This window comes from Erythrolamprus reginae, chromosome 7 (assembly GCF_031021105.1).
Source record: "Erythrolamprus reginae isolate rEryReg1 chromosome 7, rEryReg1.hap1, whole genome shotgun sequence".
Lineage (NCBI taxonomy): Eukaryota > Metazoa > Chordata > Lepidosauria > Squamata > Dipsadidae > Erythrolamprus > Erythrolamprus reginae.
In genome coordinates, this window is record NC_091956.1 from 82,282,716 (window position 1) to 82,295,128 (window position 12,413).

The following is a 12,413-nucleotide window of genomic DNA, read 5'->3' on the forward strand; positions in this document are numbered from 1 at the left end:
AGAACTGAACACAGTATTCCAACATACTACATTCAGTTTTGATCGCCATTCAGTTTTGATCGCCACGATGCAAGAAAGATGTTGAGACTCTGGAAAAAGTGTAGAGGAGAGCAACAGGGATGGTTGGAGGACTGGAGTCTAAAACATATGAAGAATGGTTGCAGGAACTGGGCATGGCTAGTTTAATGAAAAGAAGGACCAGGGGAAACATGATAACAGTCTTCCAATATCTCAGGGGTTGCCACAAAGAAGGAGTCAACCTATTCTCCAAAGCACCTGAGGGTAAACAAGAAGCAATGGGTGGAAACTAAACAAAGAGACAAGTAACTTAGAATTAACGAGAAATTTCCTGACAGTTAGAACAATTAATCCATGGAACATATTGCCTTCAGAAGTTGTGAATGCTCCAACACTGAAAGTTTTTAAGCAGATGTTGTGTGAAGTAGTGTAGGGTTTCCTACCTAAGCAGGGGTTTGGACTAAAAGACCTCCAAGGTCCCTTCCAACTCTGTTGTTGTTGTTGTTGTTGTTGTTGTTGTTGTTGTTGTTGTTGTTATTATATGTGTATTAGTGTAGTTTTCATAGAAGTTAAGGTTACCCAATGAATTTCCATTGTTTCTATGCCTTCCACACTTTTATTTATTTTTTAATCATGTCCCGATAAGAAAGATTCCCTTTTAAGACCAAAGTAAAAACCACACTCCTCATCTAAATTATGCATATTAGGGAGATGAGTATTTTCGTATAGATTTTAGCGAACAAAGAACGGTAGTGTGTCCCCACTCACTGTGACAATTCCATAATGGGGCTTTAACCTGGGAACTAAACCAACAGTAATAACCTATGGAGGTTTGTGAGCCCACATTTGTTTTAATTAAACAAAGAGATTATACAGATGCTGCTAACAAGGATTATCAAAACAGAATGGCAGCACCTGCCCTCTGCAACCTCACTAATTGGTACTGAATCTGAGGTACCAATTAACAGAAAAAGCAGGGAGGGGTCAGCAAACAGTTCAAGGCCAACCACTTCATGCTGAGCACAAAAGCATTTGCTGCCATTATTTCAGGAGTGGGGCTCCGAACAAAAGTTCCAGGGTTTCAGAGTTTTGAAAGTATCTTTTGTGGCGTGACATATTTCCATTGTCAGTTTTGCCTCCCTTGCTTGCATTCCAGGCAGGACAAAAAAAGAAACTTCTGTGTGGTTTGGGTCAAAAGAAAAGACATTTTCTATAGGCTTCTCAGCTAAAGAAAGGCAGAGAAAATGATCTGCATTGTGCATTTCAACCGGAAGGCAACACTTTCTTCCAGCCTTCGAGTGGCACGATTGAAATTAAGACTGCAAGCACTGGGCAAGAGGAGAATGGAAACTAATTTGTAATGAAAGGTAATTTAAATTTAATTAACAGCATTCACCCAAGGCTATTAACTTCCTCTGCATTTAATAATTTCACCTTCTCCCTTTCTCTTTCTTTTAAGCTACAGGTAGTCCTCAATTTACAAACATGCAGTTAGTGATTGTTCAAGGGAAAACGGACAGTGAAGTATGTCTATTTTTCATACGACTATTTCCTAGGCAAGATCTGTTTAATTTGTAAATATTTTAATCTGGTATTTTATATTTTAAATTGTATGTCCTACAGCAGACCTTATTTTCATTTGTGATGCATCTGGCATTAATAAACAAACCTCCTCCTTCTCCTTCTTCCTCTTCCTCTTCTTCTTCGTCTTCTTCTTTCTTCTTCTTCTTCTTCTTCTTCTTCTTCTTCTTCTTCTTCTTTCTTCTTCTTCTTCGTCTTTCTTCTTCGTCTTCTTCTTCTTCTTCATCTTTCTTCTTCTTCTTCGTCTTCTTCTTCTTCTTCGTCTTTCTTCTTCTTCTTCATCTTCTTCGTTCTTCTTCGTTCTTCTTCTTCTTCTTTCTTCTTTCTTCTGACTGGAATTTAAGCCTTTCCTACCTAGTGTATTAACACTGTGTGTGATTACGTGATAAGCAGATCATATTTGGAAGTGACATGGGATTTTAGAACATTTTCAAATGTATATTGAGATTTGTTGGCATAGATCAGTGATGGCAAACCTATGGCACGGGTGCCACAGGTGGAACATAGACCATATTTTCTGGCACCCGAGCCGTTACTATAGCTCAGCTCCAATGTGCATGTGTGTGCCGGCCACCTAGAGGCTCTAGGAGGGCATTTTCGGCTTTAAGGTGGGAAGGGGGGGGGGCATTTTTGCGTCTGGAGCCTAGAGAAGGCAAAAACGGTCCTACTGGGCCCACCAGGAAACGGGCTATTACAGGCCTCCAGAGGGCCTCTGGGGGAGGCAGGGAGGACATTTTTTGCTGTCCCTGGGCATTGAATTATGGGTGTGGGCACTCGCACACATTCACAATAGCACACACACATGCTTTCGGCACCCAAGGAAAAAAAGGTTCGCCTTCACTGGCATAGACAATATATGCGCAAGTCTTCAGAGAAAAGCGGCATACAAATCTAATTAATATTAATAATAATAATAATAATAATAATAATAATGTGCTAAAGTTACAAAGGATATACAGAGGAACACGTGGAGGTAGCAGCTATCCAGATATCCAACCCAGAGATATGAGTAGTATTATATATAACAAGACCAGATAAGCTTGAGTACATAAATATTATTTACATTTATCAAATATTGTAGTCAGTAACAATCCTAGCCATTCACAAATATATCAACCAGCCTTCTCAATGCATATGGATATACAAACCAACATGAGAACACATAGTTCTTACTACACACAGTAGTTCTTACAATTCTCCCCCAAGAGAGATGCTGCTAGCGCCCTCTTATGGATTACTGCATCACCAGCTCTTAAAGCAACAATGTACTAAATTCTGTAAACATACATTGCTGATTTGCTTTACATATTGTAACACCCAACCAGTTGTGCACATAGCATTAACAGTCCCAACCAGTTGTGCACATAACATTAACACTTAGTACTCACTGAGTGCCTACTAGAAAGATCTTGTCAGTCTGATTGGATAGATCAGACAAGGAACATTATCAGATGAGTTAATTCTTAATTTATTGTAAGGACACATTAACAGATTCTTGCATGTCAGAAATTAAATTCACCTTGAAATTCAATTCACCCTGAGAAATTGGGGAGGATGTTCTCTGAGGCTCTTGCCTCTCCCAGTATCTACCTGTGGACCATGCTGTCTCCCTAGGCAACATCTCTTGGAAGAAAGCATCTTCCAAGGTCATTCCTACATATTATTACATATTCTCCAAACTGCCTACTGATGAGTTCTACCTAATATACACCTGGAAACTTTCTGATGTGTTTGGATTGCATTTCTTAGAATTAGTATTTTTTTAAATCAACCAGTTTGGTTTAAAAGTTAAAGATGCTATACAGTGTTCCCTCGATTTTCGCGGGTTCGAACTTCGCGAATAGCCTATACCACGGTTTTTCAAAAAATATTAATTAAAAATTACTTTGCGGTTTTTTTCCTATACCACGGTTTTTCCCAGCTGATGACGTCATATGTCATCGCCAAATTAATAATTTTTGCAAATAAATAACAAAAAAAATATTTATTGTTAATAAATAATTATGTTTATAAATATCAGGATCACTAAGTGTCATATTCAATGGTGAGTACCAGTAATAATGGTGAGTAAATGGTTGTTAAGGGAATGGGAAATGGTAATTTAGGGGTTTAAAGTGTTAAGGGAAGGCCTGTGATACTGTCCATAGCCAAAAATGGTGTATTTACTTCTGCATCTCTACTTCACGGAAATTCGACTTTCGCAGGCGGTCTCGGAACGCATCCCCCGCGGAAATCGAGGGAACATTGTGCGGTCTCGGCCTGTCTTAGAGACGGAAACCAACTCAATGATTTCGGGCCAATTTAATTTTAGCCCTAGGAAGCCACTTTCCAAATATTTGCCAAGATTTGTCCATGTAGCTATAGTTAGTTTTCTGTATTTAATTAACACAAACTCCAGAAAGAATGACACCAACTCCACCTAAATACCTTCTTTCAATTCTCCACATGCTTGTACCGTACTTCCATTTTTCTTCCTTGCCCCTACCTGTCTTGGGGATTTAGTAACTAAATATTACAGCTACCATATTTCTTAAGTTGGCACCAAGAAAGAGTTTATAAACCACAATTCCTCAAAGGCTCCCTATTAATAATTAGCCAGATTTTTTTTCCATTATAATGAATCTCATTACAAAGTGAAGGAGCCTTCAAAAGCTTCCAACAGAATTCAGGTCACTTTGCTTCTCCAACTTATTTGACTTTGCCAACGTATTTGACTTGCCAAACTCGATTTACTAGCAGAAGAGAAACGTGGAAATCGCATTTCAAAAGATTAGCAAACATCAATGGGCTGGCAAATGATGGAATATGGTCACTTTCTTGCATACAATCATCTTTGCTCATTTGTTACAGTTTGCTAATTAACAAGGTAGTGAAAAGCCAAAAAACCTATGATGGAAAACGAAGAAAGTGATTATACATTGTCACCGGGAACTATGGCATCGTCAGCTAACCAGTACAGAAACTGATATGTAATTTTCCACGTCAAGGCACAGGGACAATGTGCTTGTTAATTAAAAGTCATACTTTATACTTTACACTTCTGGAAGCAGGGAGATATGTAATAAATAACCGCCACTCACTGGTTTATTTCAGTCCTCAACAAAAGCAGGTCCTGCTTCGATGCTTTGGCACTAAGTAAAGGATATGCTGACCTTCAAGGTGGGGAAGAAATTGTTAAACATAAGGGTGTATGGTAACTTGATCTGGACCATAAAGAATATAGAAACATAACTGGATCGCTACTAAATGAAATGGTTATTCTCAAGGGGCGATTTATCTTCACAAATCAAAGTGCCTGTCTCAAAAGGGTATTTGCAGCATCAATTTTTTTTCATCCTCATTTTGGTATGGGTTGGATGTCTCATAAACAGGATAATTTATCCTGCTTTTGCCATATTGAAAGCCCAGTGCAACAATATCGCCAAAAAATCTTCTGGAGTTGTTAACCTGATCCTACGCAGCTTCTGCTCAGGCAATTTCACACCAGTCACAAGAGCGTACAAAACTTTTGCCAGACCCACCCTAGACTACTGCTCATCTGTCTGGAACCCATACTACATCTCAGACATCAACACCCTTGAAAATGTCCAAAGATATTTCACCAGAAGAGCCCTTCACTCCTCCACTCGAAACAGAATACCCTACGAAAATAGACTAACAATCCTGGGCCTAGAAAGCCTAGAACTACGGCGCCTAAAACACGATTTGAGTATTGCCCACAAGATCATATGCTGCAACGTCCTACTGGTCAATGACTACTTCAGCTTCAACCGCAACAACACAAGAGCACGCAACAGATTCAAACTTAATAAGAACCGCTCCAAACTTGATTGTAAAAAATATGATTCCAACAATCGAGTTATCGAAGCGTGGAACTCATTACCGGACTCAATTGTGTCAACCCCTAACCTCCAACATTTCTCCCTTAGACTCTCCACGAATGACCTCTCCAGGTTCCTAAGAGGCCAGTAAGGGGCGTATATAATTGCACTGGTGTGCCTTTCGTCCCCTGTCCAATTGTCTTTCCTTTCTCTCACTTATCATATATATTTTTCTTTCTTTCATATATCCTCTCCTCTAAGTTCACTTTACCCTTATATATATTACTACATGTCTATTTTTCTTCCTATGTATTTGTGTATTGGACAAATGAATAAATAAATAAACAAACAAACAAACAAACAAATAAATAATTAAATAATTAGATAGATAGATAGATAGATAGATAGATAGATAGATAGATAGATAGATAGATAGATAGATAGATAGATAGATAGATAGATAGATAGAAGTTTGGAAATGTTTAAAAATTAAACCTCAAATTAAAGTCCACACACACACACCCTTTTAAATATGCTTCTAAAACCCTACAAATGTCTCAATTTGGAGCTACTAGTCCTCTCTGTTGCTCAACACAAAGGTTGGCTGTACTTAAATCCTTGAGTCTACACAAAATCTCTCTGGTGGGTTCTAATGCTAACAAATTTATTTCAAGATAATTTCTTCCTTCGTACCTTTAGTAAAGTATTTTATTTTATAATGCCGGTGCTGTTCTTTCTTCCAATGGAAGGGAAAATTGATCTTAAAATGAATAAATTGTAATGTTGCTCCCATTTTTTTCAGCTGCTACTGTTTTCTATAAATTGACAGCTCTTACAAAAGAACCCAACCTGCCCCCAAGCATGCAGTATTGAACAAGAAGGATTTAACACCATTAATAGCTGTGACAGAACATTTTAACATGTCATGAATGACAATTTTTCAATCATCAAGGATTGTAACATTTGTATTGTAGTTTTCTGAAATCTCACTTTCTATCGCAGTGATGGCGAACCTGTGGCACGTCAAGACATATCTGCTGGCACACAAGCTGTTGTCCTAGCTCAGCTCTAATGTGCATGTGTGTGCTGACCAGCTGATTTTTGGCTCGCAGAAACTCTGGGAGGCTGTTTTTGGCTTTCAGAAAGCCTGCAGGGGGATGGGGGAGAGAAGCCTTTGGAGCCTGGGGAGGGCAAAACACGAGCCTTCTGAGCCCACCAGAAGTTGGGAAATGGGGCCGTTTTCGGCCTCCAGAGAGCCTCCGGGGGGCAGGTGAAGCTGTATTCACCCTTCCCAGGCATTGAATTTTGGCACCCAAGGAAAAAATGGTTCGCCATCACTGTTCTACAGGATACAAATTTCAACTGCAATTAAAGTTTTAAATCCTGTTCATATTCCAGATATTTTCTTGTCAAGGTGTCATGGAACTTGGTGACGAAATTGCTTGCCATCTCATGACAATAGTAGAGATAGTCTTCTACTGCAAGAGTTCATTCAGTGACCATTCAAAGTTGGTCAAAGTTTTTCAAAGGCACTGAAAAAAGTGACTTATGACCTTTTTTCATAGTTTAGGATCATTGCAGCCTCCCTATGGTCAAATGATCAAAATTCAGATGCTTGGTAACTGGTTCATACTTATGACTGTTGCTGCATCCCAAAGTCATATAACTACCTTGTTACAACCTTCTGACAAGCAAAAGTCAATGGGAAAGTTGCATTCACTTAACAACCCTGCTACTAATGTATCAACTGCAGTGATTCACTCAACAATTTGGCAAGAAAGGTCGCAAAGTTGGGGAAAAGTCACCTAACAAATACTTCACTTAACAGAATTATGATCAACTATGGTCGTAAGTCAAGGACTACCTGTAACTAACAATAATTCACAATGACAGGCTATCCAAATAGATAGGCTAAACATTTGCACAATTAAGAGTTTTTAAATGGCTTTTCTCCCATTGTGAAATGTATACATTGATTTTATTAGCCTTATCTTTTGATATTAGCCTTCCTATAGAATATATATTCCTTGAAACATTCTATAAAATGAAGCCAGGTCCTTTTTTTTCCCTTCCAAAATTACTATAGCTGGACTATTCTTCCAATGCTTTAGGATCAATTTATATTAGCATTATTGACAACACCAGACACAGAAATTATCCAAGACATGCAGACACATTTGTTTAAATTCAATTTAATCTTAATCAAATATAAAGCACGCCAGTTGAGTCAAACAAAAGAAAAATAAGTGCAAGAGAATAATATAGCGCTTCAGTCTTTTCAAGATTTTTTCATTTTGCCTGTCAAGTTCACTGGAATTTAGATGGGGAAAAAATACATCTTGAAAGGAAATAAAGTAGTGGCATTTTGGACATTATCCCCAGCTAATAACATCTGTTGGTTGTTTTTTTTAAAAAACCCTAATATTTGAAAAGAGATTTGGTTACCAGCAAAGAAATTGATATGTGGTTAACTCGCTACAGCACAACTCCCCACAGAACAAGGGTTACACTAATATCAAAGAAATGATGGAACAGAATCATTAAGAAAGGATGCAAAAGGGGGGACAAAATTAAACGTCAATGCCAGAAATGTAAATAATTTCGTAATTATTTTAAATAATTTAAATTGTTGAATTGTGCCCACGTGTGTTGTCTCATATTGAGTTGGCCACAGCAAGTTGCCCCGCAACAAGTTGACTGTGACATACTGTCCCCATTCAAGGGATGTAAAATTCAAGACCCGTGGGCTGAATCCAGCCTGCGGTGTGGTTGTATCTGGTCCGCAGGGTCACCCCGGAAAACAGCAAAGGACTGCCAGTGAAAATGGAGCTCTGGAGGGCCACGTGTTTTTAGCCATGACAGCCTCCTGCAGCCCTCGGCCAGCAAAAACAGAGCTCAGGGCCCCCGTTTTCAGCTGCATCAGCATCCTGCAGCCCTCTGCACAGATACACACACACACAACTCCATTTTCCCTAACAGAAGATTGCAGGAGGCTGGCAAAGCCAAAAAAGTGATATTGAGCTGACCACACCCACCCTAGACACACAGAGACACACATACACAACAAGGTCAAGCAGAATCCTAATGTGGCCTTCAATGAAACCAAGTTTGTCATCCCTGTCCCATTCCATCCTGATGCACCCATGCATATGGAAAAATAATGACAACTGGTTCTTGAAAGCAGAAGCTACAAAACTGTAAGTGTAGGAAAACAGTTTTCAACCAACAGGGTTTTCATACAGTAAAATCCCGTGAATGGAAACAACTGCAGTACACCACAAACCTACAAAGGCAGCTTTGCTCACTCTAAACACTGGCGTGCAATCGCTCCTCGTTGTAGATGAAGAACTGAAAACGAAGAATGCAATAAAAAGCTGTTACATACCTTCACAATCTTTCTTTTAGCCAAGTTCCACTGTGTTGCTAGAAGACTGTTCTCCTTAACCCTTTAAACCTAATAGATGAAAAGAACGCAGGTTTAAGTATAATTAACAGAAGTACAAAGCACTGCTCCAAACCCAAGTTAAAATTAAGTCCCTTGTTGCTGTTGATTCCATTTCTTCACATATGTGTGCGTTTCTCTTCCTTTCCAGTACTGCTACCTATTGGTCTATAATTATTTGCAGGCACTTGTTCATTCCTTCATTTGCACATGAGACTGGTTTGTGTTACTGTATACCTCGGAATGACTCGGTGGCCAAGTCTCTCAGCTGCTCAGACAAAGGCATGAATTGGCTTTCTACCTGTCACTTTCCGCCAGGCTGGAAAATACCTTTTTGCTGCCAGTTTTACAGAGCCTGTAGGCCTTTTCACGAAGACTCAGGTCAAGCATGGAAGACTAATTATAAGACTTCTCTGAAGAAAGAAAATGCTATGAGGGAACAGGGGAGAGGGGGAAAAACAAGAAAGCAGCGGAGGTGGAGGAATCTAGCTGTTCTCCAATTCTCTTCACTATGTCACCTATATGAATACAGTGATCCCTCGTTTTTCGCGGGGGATGCATTCCAAGACCACCCGTGAAAAACAAATTTCCGTGAATGTTCTGCCGGGCTCTCTGATAGGAGCCTCCCGAAAATTCAAGGATACAAATTTCAGACACATACACGTTTGAAAATTCAAAACAATGTTCTTTATCACAAAAGGCAAAATAAACAAAGCGCTCTTTTTGTATGGCAAAGAGCACTCGTCCCAAAACAACCGGGTAGTCTGTACAATTTCCCTTAAGCAGTCATTAAGTACTTAGCTAGCAGCTGTGAAGAAACTTCACACCCATTCTTCTTCCAACGAAGTGTGGTACACACACACACCTTGCTCTGCTTTGTTTTCCAAGGCGTGAAAAAGCAACCAAGTCCAGAAGACACAGGATTCCTGACGAACTCTGATCAGATATTCTTCCACAACCCACATGCTGCTATTTATAGCAGCAGCCCTAATTACTGGAGCCCCACCCAAACACAGGTGGCCTCCCTTATTTCATGTAATATGTTCTTACTTGGTCTCTTCTACACATAATTCTGCGCTTGCGTGGGTCCAAAATGTCATCATCTGAATCAATGGAAGATAAGGGAGGTTGACTGCCTGGGCTGTGTGCCAAGCCCCCCTCTTCCGAGTCACTCCCTCCTTCTTCTTCGTCCGAGGAAACTAAACTCTGAACTGACTCTGTCGGCAATAACACAGGCCTGTGCCATGTTGAAGTTTCCCCTGCATCCACCTCCCCATTCCCTGGGGCAGGAGCTGGGCCAGAGCCAACCACAACAGTGAAGTAGAGGAAAGATACTTTTTTATGTATTTAATGAGTATTTGGACTTTTAAAATCCACCCTTTGCATTAAGCAGTCATTCTACAATGTTTCTCAGCTGGAACTACATGTGATATCCTACCAGTTTCTTTAATGGAGTACAGTAGTACTGTAGAAGAATTTTATGGATTTTTAATGGATTTAAAATTTTCAATGGATTTAAGCCCCCTTTGAAAACCCGTGAAATAGTGAATCTGCGAAAGATGAATTGTGAAGTAGCGAGGGATTACTGTATTATTAATTAGGCTCAAAAATGTATATTGTTAATTAGGCTCATTCTTGACAAATGTATCTTTTTTCTTTTATGTACACTGAGAGCATATGCACCAAGACCAGTTCCTTGTGTGTCCAATCACACTTGGCCAATAAAGAATTCTATATTCTATTCTATTCTCTATATAAAATTGAATGTAGATATAACGCCACTGTTACGGGGCAGGGTGCTACTACTGCTGCGCTGCGTGTGCAGCTTCAGTTGCCTTGTGTGCGCATGAGCTGGAAGCAAAAACATGTTGAAATCTCATGAGGGAACGCACGCACGTGTGATATTTCAGCAAAAATTTTTGCTTCTGCGCATGCACAATTATGATAGATCGCAAAATGGGGCAACACTCACTTAACAACTGTCTCACCTAGTGTTCTGTCGGGCTCTCTGGTAGACTCCTCCCACAAATTCACAGGTACAAATTTCAGACACACACACGTTTGAAAATTCAAAACAATGTTCTTTATAATGAATATTCACTTAACCCAAGCCCTCTTTTGGTATAGCAAAGAGCCCTCGTCTCCAAACAAACTGGTAATTTGTACAAGTCCCTTATCAGTTCTGTGATACTTAGCTTGCAGCTGTGAGGCAATTCACAGTCCTTCTTCTTTCACAAAGTGAAACACACTTTGCTCTGGTTTAGTTTCAAAGCGGGGGAAAATCAGCACACAAAAGGTCAAAGTCAGTAAAGCAGTCACGAAACACAATGATCAGATAATCCTCCACAATGGCCAAACCCACAGGCTGCTCTTTATAGCAGCCTCACTAATGACCACAGCCCCACCCAACCACAGGTGGCCTCATTTTCTTTTATAATAATCTCTCAGTTGTTGCTGCCTATGCATCGCTCTCCGCGTGCATGGCTGTATCATTAACTCTTGTTCTGAATCCAAGGAGGAGCTAGATAATTGATCTTCTTCTGAGCTGTCTGCCCCACTCTCCTCCTCCCTGCCACTCATGTCTTCTTGGTCAGAGGAGCTTTCATCAGCAGATTCCACCGGGGGGGGGGCAAAACAGGCCTGCAGCATGTGGATGTCTCCCCCACATCCACAGTCCTTGGGGCAGGAGCTGGGCCAGAGCTAACCACAACACCTAGCAACAAAAACGGTGGCTGTAAGTAGAGGGCTGCCTATATAAGGGAAGAAAGTTGAAAATTTTATGAATTGTAACTGCTGGAAGAAAAATATTTGTTATGATGTGACAACAGTTGTTAAAAGAACTGAAATGGCATTGTGTAAGAGCAGTCAATTGCACATGTTATAATGTGGAAGGGCGCATTGTGTACATGGGAGGAAATAGTTGAATTCAGCAGGAATGCAGAAGCGCATGTAGTAGAATGAAAAGGGAGAGCGATTCTGCTTGGGAGTGAATGGACGCTGAATCAATGTTGATTGAATAGCAAAGTGAGTCATTACAAAAGCAGCATGTTAAGTGGTCTAGTCATTTAGAGTGAACTGAAGAAAACGGAATTGCAAAACAAGAATATTCAGCTGATGGTTTGAAAAGAAGAGGAAAAACTGGAAAAAGTTGTAGCAGAATGGCGGTACCTCCTGCAAAAAGAGACCGTTGAACAAAAGAACAAAAAGCAATGCATAAACTGTTTATACAGGCATGTGGACGGCAAGGATGTTTTACAAGGACAGAAAGGTGTTTATAACAGCTGAAGCGGGAACCATGGCAACTCACCTCAAGCAGAAACATAAGAGTGAATAAAGTTCCATACAGTAAAAGAAGGATCAACAATTCGCTGGCTCGAAGGAGAGAAGGAGAAAAACAATCTTAAGATTTAAATCCTTGATCTATGTAAAATCTATAGGCCAGTGGTCTCTAACCAGAATACCTTCGGGACCGCCTTCTGCTGCACGAATCCCAGCGACCGGTTAGGTCCCACAGAGTGGGTCTCCTCTGGGTCCCGTCAACTAAACAATGT

General features: G+C 40.1%; 1 protein-coding gene across 4 annotated transcripts in view; it reads right to left on the bottom strand.

Annotated features, from left to right (window-relative positions):
• The window catches only part of BMPR1B (bone morphogenetic protein receptor type 1B), a 199,780-nt gene that overhangs the window by 114,942 nt on the left and 72,425 nt on the right, over positions 1–12,413 (bottom strand). For all 4 annotated transcript variants that reach the window (XM_070757998.1, XM_070757996.1, XM_070757997.1 and 1 more), the window contains exon 2: positions 8,806–8,874. The gene's annotated coding sequence lies outside the window, so the exon portion shown is untranslated. The remainder of the gene's footprint in view (positions 1–8,805; positions 8,875–12,413) is intronic.